At 46.5% G+C, this 18,753-nt stretch overlaps 1 protein-coding gene across 2 annotated transcripts in view; it reads right to left on the minus strand.

The window, feature by feature from the left end:
- GNG12 (G protein subunit gamma 12) overlaps positions 1–18,753 on the minus strand; it is a 63,466-nt gene that overhangs the window by 28,318 nt on the left and 16,395 nt on the right. The window contains exon 2 of one of the 2 annotated variants that reach the window (XM_073544753.1): positions 5,415–5,470. The exons of the other annotated variant lie outside the window; for it this stretch is intronic. The gene's annotated coding sequence lies outside the window, so the exon portion shown is untranslated. The remainder of the gene's footprint in view (positions 1–5,414; positions 5,471–18,753) is intronic. 2 annotated transcript variants of the gene reach the window in all.

The raw sequence follows: 18,753 nt of genomic DNA on the forward strand, positions 1-18,753 counted from the left end.
ACCTTGTGCCAGTCATTACACTGGTTACCCATCCACTCCACAATTCAGTATAAACTTATTACCCTCACCCACAAAGCACTCCATGGCTCAGCACCACCCTACATCTCCTCCCTTGTTTCAGTATACCACCCTACCCGCGCCCTCCGTTCTGCTGATGACCTGAGGTTAGCATCCTCAATAGTCAGAACCTCCCACTGCCATCTCCAAGACTATACACATGCTGCGCCAATTCTTTGGAATGCACTTCCCAGGTCAATACGATTAGTCCCCAATCCCCACAATTTTAAGCGTTCCCTGAAAACGCATTTATTCAGACAGGCCTATCGCCTCAACACATTAACCTAATCTATCCCTGTGTGGCACAGCCAAAAGTTTTACCATAACCAGGTTCCCCGCATCATGTTCCCACATGCTTTATGCATCCATTAGCCCTCTGTGTCTGTACTGTTACACAATTAACATTATGGCTGGTCCATACAATCAGGGCAACTGTTACCACCCACCTTTCGTGTCTCCCTCTTTCCTCATAGACTGTAAGCTTGCGAGCAGGGCCCTCATTCCTCTTGGTATCTGTTATGATCTATGTGATTATTGCTATGCTGTTATGTCAATTGTCTGTACAGGTCCCCTCTGAAATGTAAAGTGCTGCGGAATATGTCGGCGCTATAGAAATCAAAATTATTATTATTATGCAGCCTTCATGGTGTAAACACAATGGTGACATGATCTAAGCCTCCTGCAGGGGGAGCCACAGAGCTGGAAAAACAAAGGAAACCTCCATCACCTGCGGTAACCGCAGTCAATACAGACCCATCATCACCCCTGATCACTGCCGCTGAGGTAAGGTCTAGACAGGGCTTAGCTGGAGGCTGGTAATTACCTGCAAATGTGGGAAAACATCAACGTTTATAGAGAAGCGCTGCTGTGATCACCACATGTACAGAACCGGACACTAATCACACAGTGGTTTAATTCAGACTGAAGGCAGCAAAGACACGAAGGAAGGGGAGTATGGAAACAAGGCGCAAAGAAACAAGTGACACAAACCTCCATCCTTCTTCTTGGCCACGTCACTCTTACATCTCCTGGAGCTTCTGGGCCCTTGTCCTGATACATCACAGATGATGACCCCACTAAATGCAGCCCAGTCGTGACAGCGATCGCTGCAGAATGCTGGTGGTGCCAATCTGGTAATGTGACCTGAATCTGGTATAAATCAGCCACAGTTTCACCAGCTGAGCCCCCCACCATCACGTCTTCCCTCCATGCCTGATGGTGGGCACTTTGTGGCAATTTGATCATATAGGCCGCTTGTCACAGTCTCCACTAGACAGCTGATGCATAGACGCATCTGCTACTTGATGTCTGTGCATCATTTGAGGGACGTTGTCTGAGGTGCTGACAGTTTGTGGTTTCCAAGGCCAGTAAATCTGATGAACTTATCCTCTGCACCAGAAATCATTCTTAGTCTTCCTTTATTGGGACGCTCCTCATAAAAGCCAGTTTAATCAAAGCAATTGATTGTTTTCACAACTGCTATTGAAGATATACCTTCAAGGTTCTAGCAACTTTCCAGAATGACTGACCTTCATGTCTTACAGGAATGTCAGACGGTAGTTTCTCTTTACTTAGTTATCTGCTTCTTGCCATATTCTGGCTTAGAACAGATGTAGAATAGGCTCAGCACTGCTTGGAGTTGTGCAGCAACACTGCCACTGCTAAGTCCACCGGATGGCCGCAAATACTATCTGTAGGACAGCGATTCCACAAATGACTTCTGGACGAGGCGTTCTGTTCATAGGAAGCCATTCCAGGTGTATCCTGAGGACGCTGCCGAGGAAATGCCAAGGAGGCATAAAACTGCCGCCTTCAGTCTGAATCGACAATGTGCACATTGCAACCAGGAAAACCCCTGCATGAACAGAGATGTTACTGTATATAAGTTTATCACAGACATAGTGCAGCGATTTATCCTTGGTTTGGATGCCATATATACTTCTGCCACTGAGAAACTACAAGTGCCAGCATTACATCACAAACATAAGGCTTAGGCTGGGGTTTTAAGGCAACTACTCCTGAGACAAGTCACGCTGCTGCTAAATCGGAGAGTAATACGAATGGATGGACCCACCGGGGCGTCACTGTCACAACAAGGAAATCACAGAAAAAAAAATCCGCTTCTGAATTTGTGACATGCACGTCGCGGTGCAACCACCAGGACGGCATGGCGATGTAACACCAGCATACAGCGATCGGTGCCGCCGCGGAGCTCTAGCCTTATGGGATCCGTTACCCCACTTGTAGGGGCATCACTTCACTTTAATGAATCCCATGACTTCCCCACCTATGTGTACGTCCTCATGCACAGACGTTCTGCGGCGCACAGTAGAGCAGGGAATCATTTATTTTGTTTTATGTTGTGTTAATGCAGAAGTAAAAGGGAAAATCCACCACGTGAATCTATGGGAGCAGGAAGCGATATTGGGGCCCTGCAGAGGTTTATGGCCGCCATATTACAGCTTGATACAAGTGGCGGCTGTGTGGTGCCGCGATGCCATGCTGCACCCAGAGGTAATGACACGTCAATGAGCAGAGGCAATGGTGAGGTGATTGACAGCTCGGCTACCGCTGGGATCAGACAGAATCCAGTTTAACCCTTTAGATAGGACATCAATATCAACTGCAGCATCTGGATGGATAATGGGGCACAGGGTCACCCAAATCCGCAACGCGAGTATGCCAATGGGTTGCCATGGCAACTGGATGCCTAACAAAGCCCCCTAAACCCATCCCGGTCGGCCATGATGACAAGCGTACAAAACAATTGCATAATGGGAGTAACCTAATTTTGGAACTTTTTTTTTTATTTTTAAACCTATACTTGAAGCTAAAAATAATTTTTACAATTAGGTTTCATGAAATATTTTGGTCTGTGGTTGTAAGTCAGCCGAGAGAAGCTCAGAAAAAAAAAAAGTTAGAGATTCCCTGCGAGTCCGTCATAGCGAGCTCACTGACCGATTCTCACATTACTCACTCTACAGCTAGCAATACACAGCGCAACACCTAGGTGAGAGATAGCAAACAATGCTAAATGTTTAATGAAACCCAGTTGTAAAAATGAATTTAAGAAAATAATTGTTCCCAAAGGTAAACAAGCTCCCGACTGCTTCTCAATTCATCCATCAATGGAGCATTTCTCGGATCGGGGGGAGAATCTGCGGCAGACGCTTCTCAATCCACAGATGCTTCTACAACGGTCATACCAGAAACATCCACCGGGTGGCAGTACATCCAACGTTATGTGGCTACAATGTAGAAGCGTCCAGTCTGGACCGTCCATCAGTGCAGACCGGGGCCAAGGGTGAAAGCTAGTACACAAGGAAGATCAGACAAGCTCCTCCTGCAGGGACATGATTTAGGGCCTCACTTGTTCTACACACTGATTGATCCAGAGGCAGGGAGACCATGCGACGCTGGACATTTTCAGGAATCCAATATCCTTAGCTAAATGAAACATCCCAATGACCCCCAGACCTGCTGATGAGGAGAGGAATAATATAATTGGAGAGGATGAAACGAGAGCAAGAAACACTGCAGATGCTGGAATACATCACTACAGGCAATGGTGGATCTCAGAGCCTCATCACCCCCCCGCTGGAATCACATGGGATGGGACCCATCTAACGCGATGACTAGTGTGAATGAGCCCTACAGTAAGGGTGTGCGCACACGCTGCGGATTTTGCTGCGGATCTGCAGCGGATTTGGTCCTGCGGATCCGCAGCATTTTCTGCTGCAGTGTATAGTACCTTTATAATCAATGGAAAACAAAAAGCACAGTGCACACGGTGTGGAATTTTCTGCGAGGGTTTGCTGCAGTTTCAAATCCACAGTATGTCAATTCTTTGTGTGGATTCCGCTGCGGGTTGGCAGGTGTCAAACCGCAAAAAATCTGCAGATAAACCGCAGGTCTTTTGACTTGCGGTTTTACATAAATCCACATGGAAAATTCCGCAGCACAATCCGCAGCGTGTGCAAACACCCTAAGGGACACATCAGCCTACACTGCCCTCTAGTGGTCCAGGTATGCATGACTACATGGATGAATCAGGAATGTGCTGCTATTCCCGTCACCCGGCTTCCTCCCACTCTTGGATGGAAAGTCTGTCTAGATAAGGGCCCATTTATTCCCATTAGGTCACTGGGTCTCAGTGCTGCAATAATACAAAGCCTCACAGACGGCAAATCCAAGCAATGTCCTATTATGAAGTCCCAAGCAACCCAACGGGGCACTGGTGAGGATGGAGGGGTCTGTTCAAGACATTTGTCTATCCTACAACTTGTATATGGTTGTATGACTCCCAGGAGACCCTCCTATATCACCGTCCCACCACAAGCCCCAATATGAGGAAGGTCCAGACCGGCACAGGTGTATAGGATCCCAGGAGACCCTCCTACATCACCGTCCCCCACAGTCCCCAATATGAGGAAGGTACACACCGGCACAGGTGTATAGGATCCCAGGAGACCCTCCTACATCACCGTCCCCCACAGTCCCCAATATGAGGAAGGTACACACCGGCACAGGTGTATAGGATCCCAGGAGACCCTCCTACATCACCGTCCCCCACAGTCCCCAATATGAGGAAGGTACACACCGGCACAGGTGTATAGGATCCCAGGAGACCCTCCTACATCACCATCCCCCACAGTCCCCAATATGAGGAAGGTACACACCGGCACAGGTGTATAGGATCCAAGGAGACCCTCCTACATCACCGTCCCCCACAGTCCCCAATATGAGGAAGGTACACACCGGCACAGGTGTATAGGATCCCAGGAGACCCTCCTACATCACCGTCCCCCACAGTCCCCAATATGAGGAAGGTACACACCGGCACAGGTGTATAGGATCCCAGGAGACCCTCCTACATCACCGTCCCCCACAGTCCCCAATATGAGGAAGGTACACACCGGCACAGGTGTATAGGATCCCAGGAGACCCTCCTACATCACCATCCCCCACAGTCCCCAATATGAGGAAGGTACACACCGGCACAGGTGTATAGGATCCAAGGAGACCCTCCTACATCACCGTCCCCCACAGTCCCCAATATGAGGAAGGTACACACCGGCACAGGTGTATAGGATCCCAGGAGACCCTCCTACATCACCGTCCCCCCACCAGTCCCAATATTAGGAAAGTACAGACCGGCACAGGTGTATATGACTGGCCCTTTGTGGCGCTCTCACACAGCTGTCATTACTGAGGAAATATGGTTTTTCCTAAACTAAGGAAAGCAAGCTGGTCCAAAACTGCAGAAAGTTCTAGAAGAAATAAGCGGAGGATCACTGAGAAGATCACCGAGCGGTGGGTGTATGGTCAGTAAGTGATCGCTCATGATTGGGACTCACCTAGGAGGGGGGATAGCCGCTCGTACCCGACTGACGCTTCTTCTCTTCTTGGAAATCTGCAGAAGAACAACACAGGGATGTTAATGGCAGCTCTGGTGAAAGTCTGGAAGAACATGAAAAGCCAGCAAAGTTGGTCACCAGACACAACCTATGGCTACCTCGGAAGCCTGGGGGTCAGAGAAGGGCTCAGGGCAAGAGTCAGCCACCTCCGCTGGTGTGCAACTACAACTCCCAACATGATAAGTGAATGCTAGGGGATGTCACTTTACAACAGCTGGAGAGAGACGTTTGCCGATCCTTGGCTTACTCTCAACTCACGGCCTGCCTTCACCACTAGGGGGCCCCAACACATCAGATTCCAGCCACATGCTGTCACTAGGGGGCAGTGTTGCTGTAACTCCAGTAGATGAGATCCATGTCACTGCTGTACACAGGTCGCCTCCTAGTGGTGACAATTGGCAGCAGCACATTTTCGAAGTGCCTGTAATACAAAACACCGTGGAGCCTTGTCAGAGAGGACCGTTCACTTTAAGATTACCCGTGACTTGCTCATTTCTGCAATGGTGCAGGTTGGTTTTATGATGTTTGCTCATATTTCACACCCTGAACGTGAATTTCCATAAAGATCTTTGTATTCACGAGCTAAGTGTACAATGATGCCGGAGATTTGCATTCATGAGGAAGAGAGCGATAGCGGAGGAGTACAACGGGGACATTGTGCGCATGCCGCAGTCACAAAAGAATCGAGGCCGATCCAGCCGCTCACTGGATACAGATTTACTGGATTCAATATACAGTGCCTTGAAAAAGTATTCACACCCCCATGAACTTTTCCAATTTTTTCCACATTACACCCACAGCCATAAATGTATTTTATTCAGATTTTATGTGATACCAACACTATGTAGCAAGTATTTATGAAGTGTAAAATAAATTATAAAGTTTTCTAATTATTTTACTAATACAAATCTCAAAATTGTAGTGTGCATTTGTATTCAGCCCCCTGTAGTGTGATACCCCGCAATACAATCTTGAGTGACCAACGCCTCCAGAAATCACATAATTAGTACATTGTGCTCACATGTATAACTACAACTGTTCTGTGAAGGCCTCAGGGGTTTGTGTGAGAACATCAGGGATCAAACAGCATCATGAAAACCAAGGACCCCACCAGACAGGATAGTTATAAAGTTGTGGAGAAGATGAAAGCAGGGTTAGGTTATAAAAAAACACCCCAAGCTCTGAACATCTCACCTCAGCACTGTGCAATCCATCATCCAAAAATGGGAGTATGGCACAAATGCAAACCCAACAACACATGGCCGTCCACCTAAACTGACATCCCAAGCAAGGCGATCACTTATTAGAGAAGCAGCAGCCTAGAGACCCATGGTAACTGAGAAGCTGGAGAGATACACAACTCAGGTGGGAGAATCTGTCCACAGCACATTAGTCGTATGTTCCACAAATCTGGCCTTTGATCAGAAGCCATTTTTGGAAACAAACAATAAGAAGTCCTGTTTGCAGTTTGCAAAAAGCCATGTAGGTGACAGTAAGCATGTGGAAGAAGGGGCTCTGCTCAGATGAGACCAAATTAGGACTTCTTGGACTAAATACAAAACGCTGTGTGTGTCAAAAAAACCTAACACAAACACCATCCCCACCGTCACACATGGTGGTGGCAGCATCATGCTGTGGAGAGGTATTTCTTCAGTAGAGACAGGGAAGCTAATCAGAGTTGATGGATGGAGTTAAAGCACCTTTTATTTTTCTGTCGATGGCGTTATTCCACAGCTTGGGCTTTTTTGCATGGCGAGCTGTAGTTTTTTTCCTTTTTTTGGGTGGCTACAAGATTTTTCAATTTTATTGCACTTTACAAAGGGAAATATGGCGACAGAAAAAAACCTCGCTCACAATATTGATTTTTATCCTCATTATCGTGTTTACTGTTCATTTTACATTTTGATAGATCCGACTTATGTACACGGCAATACCGAATTATTATTATTATTATTATTATTAGAAAAGGGTGATGTGGAGAGGTTAAGTCGAAATTTTAATATTTTGTTTCACATTTTTTGTTCCATTAGGGAACTTAAACCTGCAGCTGCCATTATAACCCACCACCCCATGATTGCATTACAAGACGCTGATGTCAACTGGTGATTGACAGCAGCAGTTAAATGGTTAAACAGCACAGCTGAGGAGAGCAGTCACCACCACCGCACCTGACAGTTAAAGCGGCCAATATGTCACTACTGCAGACTGGCAGGAACGACCCACTACCCATGTGATGCCCACCGCTAGAACATGAAGCTAGGAGATCCTAGTAAGACCCCAGGACCCAGCGGCATCAGCTCATTGATGCAGTAACTGGCAATGAGACGTCCGTTCGCTTCTTCACCGCAGAACAGGAGGCTTTATCTAACCAACCACAGACGCAGAGAGAAATGAGCTCGGAGCGACCATCAACCGAATCAGAAGAGCCTGAAAAATATCCTACAAGCGAGACTAAAATCACCGCCACCTCGTGCTGTGCCCCTTCAGGTCTGAAGTTTGCTAGAAAGGTAATGTAAGAGGATCAGTATTCCCAGATCAGCATGTCCTTATCACAGCCGGTCCATCAGCTGGAACCATGAAGAAACCGCAGAACATGCGGGAGACTGATCCAATGAGCAGGAAACATCCATCACAGTCACTGAAGCACAAGATATTCACACGGTGCAGAGGTCATCCTGGCAGGAGGCTTCATACAGGGAATTACACATTGTATGGCCATTACTATATGACTTTGATCCTGCATTTTCCGAGCTGCTATGGTGTCTCTCATACACAGCGCACACAGACATGAGAGATTCCTGCTCTCCTATATCTATATAGCAAGTTTATAATCAGCAGCATGAAGATAACTATACAGAAGTACTCCGCAGTGTAACTGTGAACACACCTACTAAAAAGCAGTGGCTTGGAGGGCATTACATAGCAGTACTGAGCAGTGTGGCTGTGAATCCAGCTTTGGAGTAAGAAACACTTACTAGTAAGCAGAAGTGTGAATGACTAAGCAGCAAAACTGAGCAGTATAGCTGTGAATCCAACGCTTACTAGAAAGGAGTTGCACAGTTCTGTGTGTCTTGGTCTCTCTCCAGCAGCTTCTCCCCTCTATAAACATCTATCAGTAGACGCCATAACATGAGGTCTCCCTTACTTCAGTAGCAAGGATACAAGACCTTCTGTGACCGTACAAGATGCAGAAGAAGATATTAGTCTGCTGTCTGTAGATGAAGACCTGTGAGTGTCTGATGAATGGATAATTCCAACTTTCACATGAACCATGGACAGAGAATATTACTAGTCCTCATTTCCCTATAAGCTGGCTCTGACCACAACTTTCCATCTTCAGCCAGCACACAGGAACCTCTAGTCCCATAAGGACGGGGTAATTGATTTAATAGAAGTTAATTAGCCACTTTTAATGAATGGCAAGAAAATCAATCTAATCAAAAGCAGCGTCAATAGCCAGACTTGTGTCAGCAATAAACCTGAAGTCATAAGACTCCTTCACTTACATCACTGACCTGACCACAAATCAGACAGGAGGCCGAGAGAGCTGGGATTCCATAACAACCGCAGCTGCCTCAGAACATCACCTGCACAGGAGGCTTCCAGCACGTCAGATCCCCATTTCTATTCTCCTTCTGGTCTAATACGACCATACATGATTGTAGACATCTTATTTCACCACCATAGACATCGCAGAGCACAACCTCTTATTTTTTTGATATAGACTCCACTTATCACCGAAGGGTCTTGAACATGCTTGCAGCACATCTCGGCCAAGACCAGGATAACCGGTGGCCAAATTTATACCAAAAGGCATTTGTATTTTCCTGCCGTCGTAATTTATTGGCTCATCAACATGCAAATAATTACTATTTGATCCGTTTATAACAAGATTATAAATAACTGATTTTAATGGTGCCCCATCTACAGCTTTCAGCCTCTGTCCCAAATTCGGCCTCTCCACTTTCAGCCCTGCGACAAAGATGGGGACATAAGTTAATCAGCACGATCCCGCCACACGCAGCGCTGATGATGACCCAACACAGGGCTCATGATGGAGCTGCCAATCTGTGACCAAAGCTGAAGATCACGGCACATGGCATCTTTGAAAAACAAAAATATATTCTTGCTTTATAATCCGAATATGGACTCATCTAACATAGTAGTGAATTGGATAACCAAACCACAAATTTTTCTAAATATTAAATTGGCACTTCAACACAACTCCACACAAGCTGAAAAGAAGAGCATCAATCTCTCCCATCCATAACGAAGCGAACCACAATCAAATAAGAATACATAATTTTATTAAGCAAAAATAAAAACAAAAATAAGCTACAAATTCATTTTTTACAGGTTACATACCCCAAACAGGGATTAATAGCAGAAAATAATATTGGAGGTTTTTATCAAAAGTGTCATCTCATATAAAATTGCAACAATGCATCATCACTGAAAATAATCTCCAATTTAATCACCATCTCAAACGGGCAATATTATCCCTATCCAGAAACTGCACAAACACATACCCCTAAAGGGTCAATTCTCCCCAGCTTGCCTAATATATATAATAACATCGCTCGGATCCGTTAATCTTATATATTATTCCAAACAAGGGATTCCTAGAATCCAAACATTGACAAAAAAAAATCAATTGTGGGTAATAGTGCCAAATAACTGAATCAGATTAGGAGACGCCCGTGGTCTGTTGTTTGAATCCCCGCGCCCCGACGCGCGTTTTGCCCTCTTGCTTCTTCCAGGTGCGAAAAGCTTAATAAAATTACATATTCTTGTGCGATTGTGGTTCGTTTTGTTATGGATGGGAGAGATTGATGCTCTTCTTTTCCGCTTGTGTAGAGAATAGTAGTGAATTGGGAATAGAATAAGATTTATAAATGGCCGACGGACGCTCTTGCTTTTCCACCATAGTGTCCAGCTGGCACCGTATCCAGGAAGGATGGATCCCCCTGGCATCTGCCCGGCTGCACTGTATTACAGGTTATCAGTAAACGCTGACGTGAGATTCGATCCAAATTCTCCGTTACTATTGATGAAGGCTTATAGCATTGTTCCTGAAGAGGACGGAGCAGGCGTGTTATCAGCAGGCAAACAATGGCTACAGATAGGGCATTTTCGTTTTTCCTGACTACCGGGAGTTACGGCGGGAAAGGAGGGTCAATAGCATTCAATTATCAGTGCCCAGTGATGACATGGACACTCAAAAACCAAGGAATAGAGAACTATAATCTCCTTATAGGGACCTGTAATTTCACTTTAGCTCTTTTTTTGTTGAAAAGGATCTTCCCATGAAGCAGCATTATACAGCTCCTCGGCATCCCCCTACCCTGCTGCCAAATATCCAGACTTCTGCTAAAATGACAGCTCCTCAGTGTCCCTACTCCCTGCTGCTGCTGAATCTCCACTCACTTCAAATAGACACTGCTCACTGCTGGCAAATCTCTGCTCAATTCTCAGTGTCCCCTCCTCTCTCATGCTGTCAAATCTCCGATCACATCTCCTGAAAGCTCCCCCGTGTCCTTTCTCCCTGCTGATGATTCTCCACTCACTTATTCTAACTGAAAGCTCCTCAGCGTCCCCCCTACCCTGCTGCCAAATATCCACCGACTTCTGCTAAAATGACAGCTCTTCAGTGTCTCTCCTCCCTGCTACGGACGATTCTCCAACTCACTGAAAGCTCCTCAGCGTCCCCCTACCCTGCTGCCAAATATCCACTGACTTCTGCTAAAATGACAGCGCCTCAGTGTGCCTCCTACAAGCTGCAGCAGTCAGTCAGTCTGGGTGGGCAGAAATTTAATACACTCCAGCTCTTTAACAGGAGCATAAAATGCTAATTTTATTTTACAGCCATTCGGACTGATTTTCATAGTATGTCCATCATCTCTAGCTAGTGAAGAGCGGACATGCTTGGATAAGCTGTTATCCGAGTGACTTTGGTGTGCTCGAATAATATGTCCGAGTACCCACACCTGCATGTCTCACGGTCGTTTGACATCCGCAACACATGCAGGGGTTGTCGAAAACCAATTCTCTAGCTGGCGTCTTCATTTTCTTTCAACTGACATCCCCACTATCATCATGGGTGACTTCAACATCCCCACTGATACCCTTCAGTCAGCAGCCTCCAAACTCCTGTCCCTTACTTCATCCTTTGGACTTACTCCGTGGTCCTCCTCAGCCACCCACACAGACGGACGTCCATACATTAGACCTGGTCTTCACCAGCCTCTGCTCTCTTTCTAACTTCACCACCTCCCCTCTCGTCGACCACCATCTACTCACTTTCTCATCCCTGTCCTCTTCTCCCGGCACCCATGTTCAGCAACATGCGCACCCCCGCAGAAACCTTGCGCACCTAGACACCCACGCGCTCTCTGACTCTATTCTACCACTGGCATCCATATCCTCACTCCACGACACAGACAGTGCCACTGCTTTCTACAATGCCACTCTCGCATCAGCTTTTGACACGGTCGCCCCTCTCGTTCATGGCAGCATGCGACGTATCAGACAACCCTGGCACAATAACACCACTAAAAAACTTTGGCAAGTGTCCAGGATTGCAGAGCAGAGTTGGAAGAAAACAAATTCGCAAGATGACATCACCACATTCAAACAGGCAACACTCGCTATCAAATCTGCCCTCACCTCTGCTAAACAGGCCTACTTCACAACCCTCGTATCTTCCCTATCTTACAACCCCAAACAGTTATTCAAAACTTTTAACTCCCTCCTCCGCCCACCACTGTCCCCTCCAACTTCCCTCATCTCTGCTGAGGACATTGCCACACACTTCAAAAATAAGATCGATCAAACAAGGCAAGTCTTCATTGTTCAACCACCACAACCCCTTTGTATACCAGATCGATGCCCAAACCCCATAACCTCCCTCTCCAACATCACTGAAGAGGAGCTTAATTGTCTCTTCTCCAAATCGCACCTCACAACCTGTTCACTCAACCCCATTCCATCTCCTCCCCAACCTCACCACCACACTTATCCCATCCCTAACCCACTTCTTCAACCTATCGCTAACATCCGATACCTTCCCTTCTGCTTTCAAACATTCCACAATCACGCCTATCCTTAAAAAGCCAACACTCGACCCAACCGCTATGTCCAGCTATCGCCCAATATCACTGCTCCCATTCGCTTCCAAACTCCTGGAGCAGCACGTCCACGCTGAACTTTCCTCTCACCTCTCATCTAACTTGCTCTTTGACAATCTACAATCTGGTTTCCGCCCCCATCACTCCACTGAGACAGCCCTGACCAAAATTACTAACGACCTACTCACAGCCAAAGCGAACGGACAATACTCTATACTCCTGCTTCTAGACCTGTCTGCTGCATTCGACAGTTGACCACTGCCTCCTACTACAGATCCTCTCCTCCTTTGGCATCAAAGACCTCACCCTATCCTGGATCTCCTCATACCTCTCCAACCACACAATCAGCGTCTCCCACACTACCTAATCATCCCACCCTCTCTCTGTTGGAGTCCCCCAAGGCTTTGTTTTAGGACCTCTACTCTTCTCAATCTATACACTTAGTCAAGGGCAACTCATAGTTCCACAGATTCCAGTACCATCTTTATGCTGACGACACTCAGATCTACCTCTCTGGCCCAGACGTCACCTCTCTGCTGCCCAGAATCCCGGAGTGTCTATCAGCCATATCCACCATCTCCTCTTGCTTCCTCAAGCTCAATGTGGACAAATCTGAACTCACCATCTTTCCTCCATCTCACAGATCTTCCTTACCTGACCTATCTATAACAATTAATGGCATCACGCTTTCCCCAGTACCCAAAGTCCACTGCCTCGGAGTAACCCTTGACTCTGCCCTGTCCTTCAAACCGCACATCCAAGCTCACTTTCTACCTCCTGTCGCCTCCAGCTCAAAAATATTTCCAGAATCCATCCTTTCCTCAACCCTCAATCTACTAAAATGCTTGTACATGCCCTCATCATCTCCCACCTCGACTACAGCAACATCCTTTTTTGTGGTCTCCCTGCTAACACCCTCGCACCTATCGAATTGCCCCTATCCTCTGGAATTCTTTGCCCCAACATGTCTGACTATCAACCACATTTGGATCTTTCAGACAGAACCTGAAAACCCTCCTCTTCAAGAAAGCTTACAGCCTGCAATGACCCCGCTACCTTCTCACCACTACCGGAGATATCACCTCAATACCGGAACTGCTGCAACCCCCCAACCTACTGTCTCCTTCCCCACCATCCTGTAGCATGTAAGCCCGAAAGGGCAGGGTCCTCTCTCCCCTCTATATCGGTCTGTGTTTACTGTAAGTGATCTGTAATTTGTATGTAGCCCCTTCTCATGTACAGCACCATGGAATCAATGGTGCTATATAAATTATTAATTACTACAGGCATTTCCCGCATGTGTGCGGCTGCCGAACAGCCACGGGGACTCAGATATATTTTGAGCACGCCGGAGACACTGTTAGCGCACGAGAATGTTCGCTCATCACTACCATTTACTAATGATAATTTCACTGTATAAACTTGGTACCTGATTCACTTTGCGGACCTTCAACATGGGGGAGGGGGGGTGATCTATGAAAGGGTTAATGATCATTGCAGACTGTCCATCGTTCCAACAAAAATACTGACATTGATTGACAGCACAAAAACGGGGCAATGTGGTCCTCACAATGATGTGACATTATCAAATTCCAAGATTGACAACTGTGTGATTGGAGATTGCTGGGGGCAGGCATCGGCCTGTGCAAGCGGACCCCCTTAACCCAGGTCACTGTGGGCAGGCACCGGCCTGTGCAAGCGGACCCCCTTAACCCAGGTAACAGTGGGCAGGCATCGGCCTGTGCAAGCAGACCCCCTTAACCCAGGTCACAGTGGGCAGGAAACGGCCTGTGCAAGCAGACCCCCTTAACCCAGGTCACAGTGGGCAGGCAACAGCCTGTGCAAGCAGACCCCCTTAACCCAGGTCACAGTGGGCAGGCATCGGCCTATGCAAGCAGACCCCCTTAACTCAGGTCACTCTTAATGTGGCACTTGCTCAACTACTAAGAAATTATTAAAGAAATATTGATTATCTAAAAATATGAAAACTAGCAAAAAACAGGCGTCACTCCACTTCCTGTTCACCGGAGAGGAAGATGAAACACCTGACAATGCAATCTATGCTACTAGAGAAGTAATGACAGCAACACGCGTCTTATCTGATGAAACCTCCCCGGCTTCTCCTCGGATGAGCACGCAGGACACATCCCTCGCTTCACACCGCCGCCGCTCAAACACACACAAAAAAAACCAAAAAAAAAAAAAACCACACAATTGTCATCCTGGTGAAGAGTATTCGTGGCCTGCAATCCTCATGGTCTCGCTGACTCAGTGCAACATTTGCAAAACAGGGGAGGAAGCAGGACGGGGAATTATTAAACAGAAAGTTGAAAGAATGCGCAAATTGTGATGAGAGCGAGCGACGCGGAGCCAAGATCAAAACATAAGCCAGGAGCCGAGCCGACCAAAAATACTTGTTTTTCTAGCTGTGACAGAAGAGGGCACGGCCATGACGCCTTGTGATTAGCCGAGAAGAGAACTAAAAATTACATTGTATTGAGAACAATCGATCACTCATTTAAGGTATTTACTGGGATCGATGCAAACTGTACGGGTACCGAGCGTAGATAATTCTGTCCCCATACAGCAGGTATATTCTCAGCAGCACATCACCCCACAAACAGTGTGAGGTGCTGCATAAGTGATCCAGCCAGCTGATGAAGGAGCCTCTTGCTGGCCCATCGCTGCCCCGTCTACTTGGGCCAAAGGTCAGAAGTCAGCGTTCGGACAATTATAGGTCCCTGTGAAGGGCCATAAATGGTCACAGTCGTTTCAACAAATGTTGCGTAATTGGAATATAGAAATCTATAAAATATCTCAGAAGCAAAATCTGCTTATTTCAGTACTTATGAGCCACTTCCGCTGCTAAACTCATCATTCATTCAAAAAAAAAAAAAAAAAAAAAAAAAAAAAAACACCAACTATTAAAATGTGAGCTCACTGAGAGATCGGTCCCTATTAACGTCTGGTAAGGAGACGGGAAGGCAGATGGAGAAACAGAGGAAGAGAGACAGACCTGGGCTGCTGCTTTCTAGTTTGGTTTTTTTTTTTTTTCACCCTTGAGCTGGAATCACATCCTCCATCCTGCTGCTTTCTGGGAAGTCTTTTAGCACCCCCCCACAGAGCTGGAGTCACAGCTGTACTGCTCAGCGATGTATCACATCCACCATGCTTCTGCTTTCTAGGAAGTCTTTTAGCTCCTACAGAGCTGGTGTCACAGCTGTACTGCTCAGAGATGTATCACATCCTCCATGTTGCTGCTTTCTAGTAAGTCTTTTAGCTCCTCCAGAGCTGGATTCACAGCTACAGAGTTATATCTGCAAATACACACAGATGTAGAGCAAAGCACTGTGTTTTGTTGTCTTCCAAGCTACTGCCTCTCAATATGTGCCTCTAATATGTGTATGGGAGTCAATATTACAGTTTTTCTCCACCCAGTAGCTCAGAGAACACCTGCAGAGAGGTAAACTGGTGCAAAATGCAAGATACAGTCACATGTCAGTTTGTGAACTGGGTGCTCTCTAGGTGTCCACATTTATTCATTTTACTCTATATAAATAGAGCCATTAATCCAACAGTGCTGTACAGACTCCATCATCACTATCCCCATTGGGGCTCACAATCTATATTCCCTATCAAATGCAAATACAGGGAAAACAAACTCCTTGCAGATGTCGTCCTTGGTGGGACTGGATTCCAGTGCTGCAAAGCTGCAGTGCCAACTACTGGGCTACCCATAATCAGGCTCTGAAAAGTAATTATTCCTGAGAGGTTGGTCATTAAAGCAACACGTCCGGTCCTACAACATTTTAAGATAGCCTTGTCTTTTTGAGAACATAATCCTAAACATTCACAGGAGAAGCCCATTAACATAGAGGTGGCGTTAGTATTTGAAGAGGCGCTTTCTGGAAAGAAAGTTTATAGGTTACGTTGAAGCCCTTGGGAAAGCCACATAACATATGAAGGTCAGCCTAACCGGCCAAACATGGAAGGTGCCTGGACTCTCCATTTGTAGCTCTAGCATTTGTGGACCAGGAGCTCAGAATGGACAGCCAGGTCTATTTCCCTAGGTGCAAAGGCTTATCTCTGCAAAGATGGTATTAGATGGAGCGTGCCACGAACACAACCCGAATACTGATAACAAACATAAGCCAAGGGGTATGGCAATAATCCAAGTTCACAATCTCTACCTGCAGTTATCAGCAATAAATGAGCAAGGAAGGGGTTAAAACACAAGACTGATAAGTGGCTTCTTGCACAAAGATATGGGCCCTTGGGAGCCCTTATCTAGGTACAAATATAACCAGCAAGAAACAAGCATCAATCTAACTGAAGGCTAGAGACCTACAGAGAACCAGAATGTAGAAGCAGCCACCCGAGGCAACAAGTGGTCAATCTCTGGTCACCATCTCTCCACATGTAGAAGTAGCCGCCTGAGGCAAGAAGTGGTCGATCTCTGGTCACCATCTCCCAACAAGTAGATGTAGCCGCCCGAGGCAAGAAGTGGTCGATCTCTGGTCAATCTCCCCAGAGCGCAGAGGAGGCCGCTCTTATAATGCCGCTGTCAGGGTGGCGATGGTGGGAGATTCAGCTTTCGATTATGAACGATATATTAGTTTGCATCCGCCGTATCTAATGAACCAGAAAGCTCAGGATGAACAGCAACATCCCATGGGGAATGTGGAGCAGATGCCACAATTAAATAGAGGACCCTGGTAACAACTCTGCATACAGAACATCTCACGGCCGCACATTATCCGCTCTCTCTTTGGATTATTTTGGTAGGGCGCTATTTTAGCGGCGCCCACAATAGACCAGACATGTCACACTGCCCCATATAATTATAGCTCACAAATTTATTTCTGTAATCCAGAAATTAGAGGAGCCATCACTTCCCAGGGATGTTCAGTCCAGGACATGTAGATGACACACAGATGCTCTTCAGATGTCATCACCGCCCCACCATTTCATTAATACATAATAGGACAAGGAATTTCTGAAGAAAATCTTACACTGTAGCGCAAGGCTTCGATAGAAAGAACTGACAATCTAGATTATTATATTTTAAGATATTTTATATGGCCCCTGTTTACAAGGCTAAGCAGCTCGTAAACGGGGTGGTCCTCTAGCAATGATTGCCTGGAGGTGGCTACAGAGGGGCCGCTACATGGATAATGTAACACATGGCGGAAGGGCTGTGGCAGCTCTACACTCAGGCCTTTAGAGGGGGCTCCAGGGTGGGGGGAACCGTCCATGACGTCTATTTTATCCAATCTCTTAAATTGTCCATTCTTGTTAGATGAAAGTCAGGTGATTAATGATTTCGGCAGGACCGATAATGTGCACTGGACAGTATAATATCCACACTTCTCCCTGATGAGGGCTGGAAACACGGGGCATGTTGGATTTCGACATGGCTATTCTTTTCTTTCTGAAAGGAAATAAGTTCCCAGCGGAGCTGTCTGGCGACAGCTTGAAGGAAAATCCACAACTGTTCAACCCTTTATTAATGGGCTCAGGGAGATGGGGAAAAAAACAAAAAAAGAACAAAAACCACCGCAACCTGACACTTAGCTCCCGATTCAGTGCCGCTCCTCATCCACAACCTGTAATAGCCAGCTGAATTTTATGAGCCCCCGACAGGACTGTAGGTGGTCATTCAGGTCTTTCCTGTACCTCTCACAGAGGACATTTACAGAAACGTATACAAACACACGGGGTTAACATTGCAGACCTTCACTGACCATTAGCGATATTCATCTTCCAACGTTGCAGATTGGGGGGAGGGTTCAAGCTGGAAAAATTCACTCATGTAAATGTCGGCATGCAAGGTGTGAACGCGCCCCAAATCTTGTAACCTCTACTGAAAATAAAGGCCCAGCTCATCAGCTTCATCTCACTGACCCCACGAATAATGAGACATGATATACCCATTCTGGATGCAGACGGCTCATCAGATAGGACCAGGGTCTTGGAATCTCCGCTCTATACAAATGAGAACATCCTGGAAATACCCCTCTGGGGTAGGAGATAATTTGCCAGTCTCTGGGGGTCCGTCTGCTGGGAAGGTGGGTTTCTGTGATACAGAGGAGTGAGCTCTCTTGAATGGAACAGAAATGTGAACAGTCGACGATGCATGGGGCGGAGGCCGA

The sequence above is a fragment of the Dendrobates tinctorius genome, unplaced genomic scaffold, assembly GCF_039654945.1.
Source record: "Dendrobates tinctorius isolate UK_male_01 unplaced genomic scaffold, ASM3965494v1 ptg000138l, whole genome shotgun sequence".
Taxonomy (NCBI): Eukaryota; Metazoa; Chordata; class Amphibia; order Anura; family Dendrobatidae; genus Dendrobates; species Dendrobates tinctorius.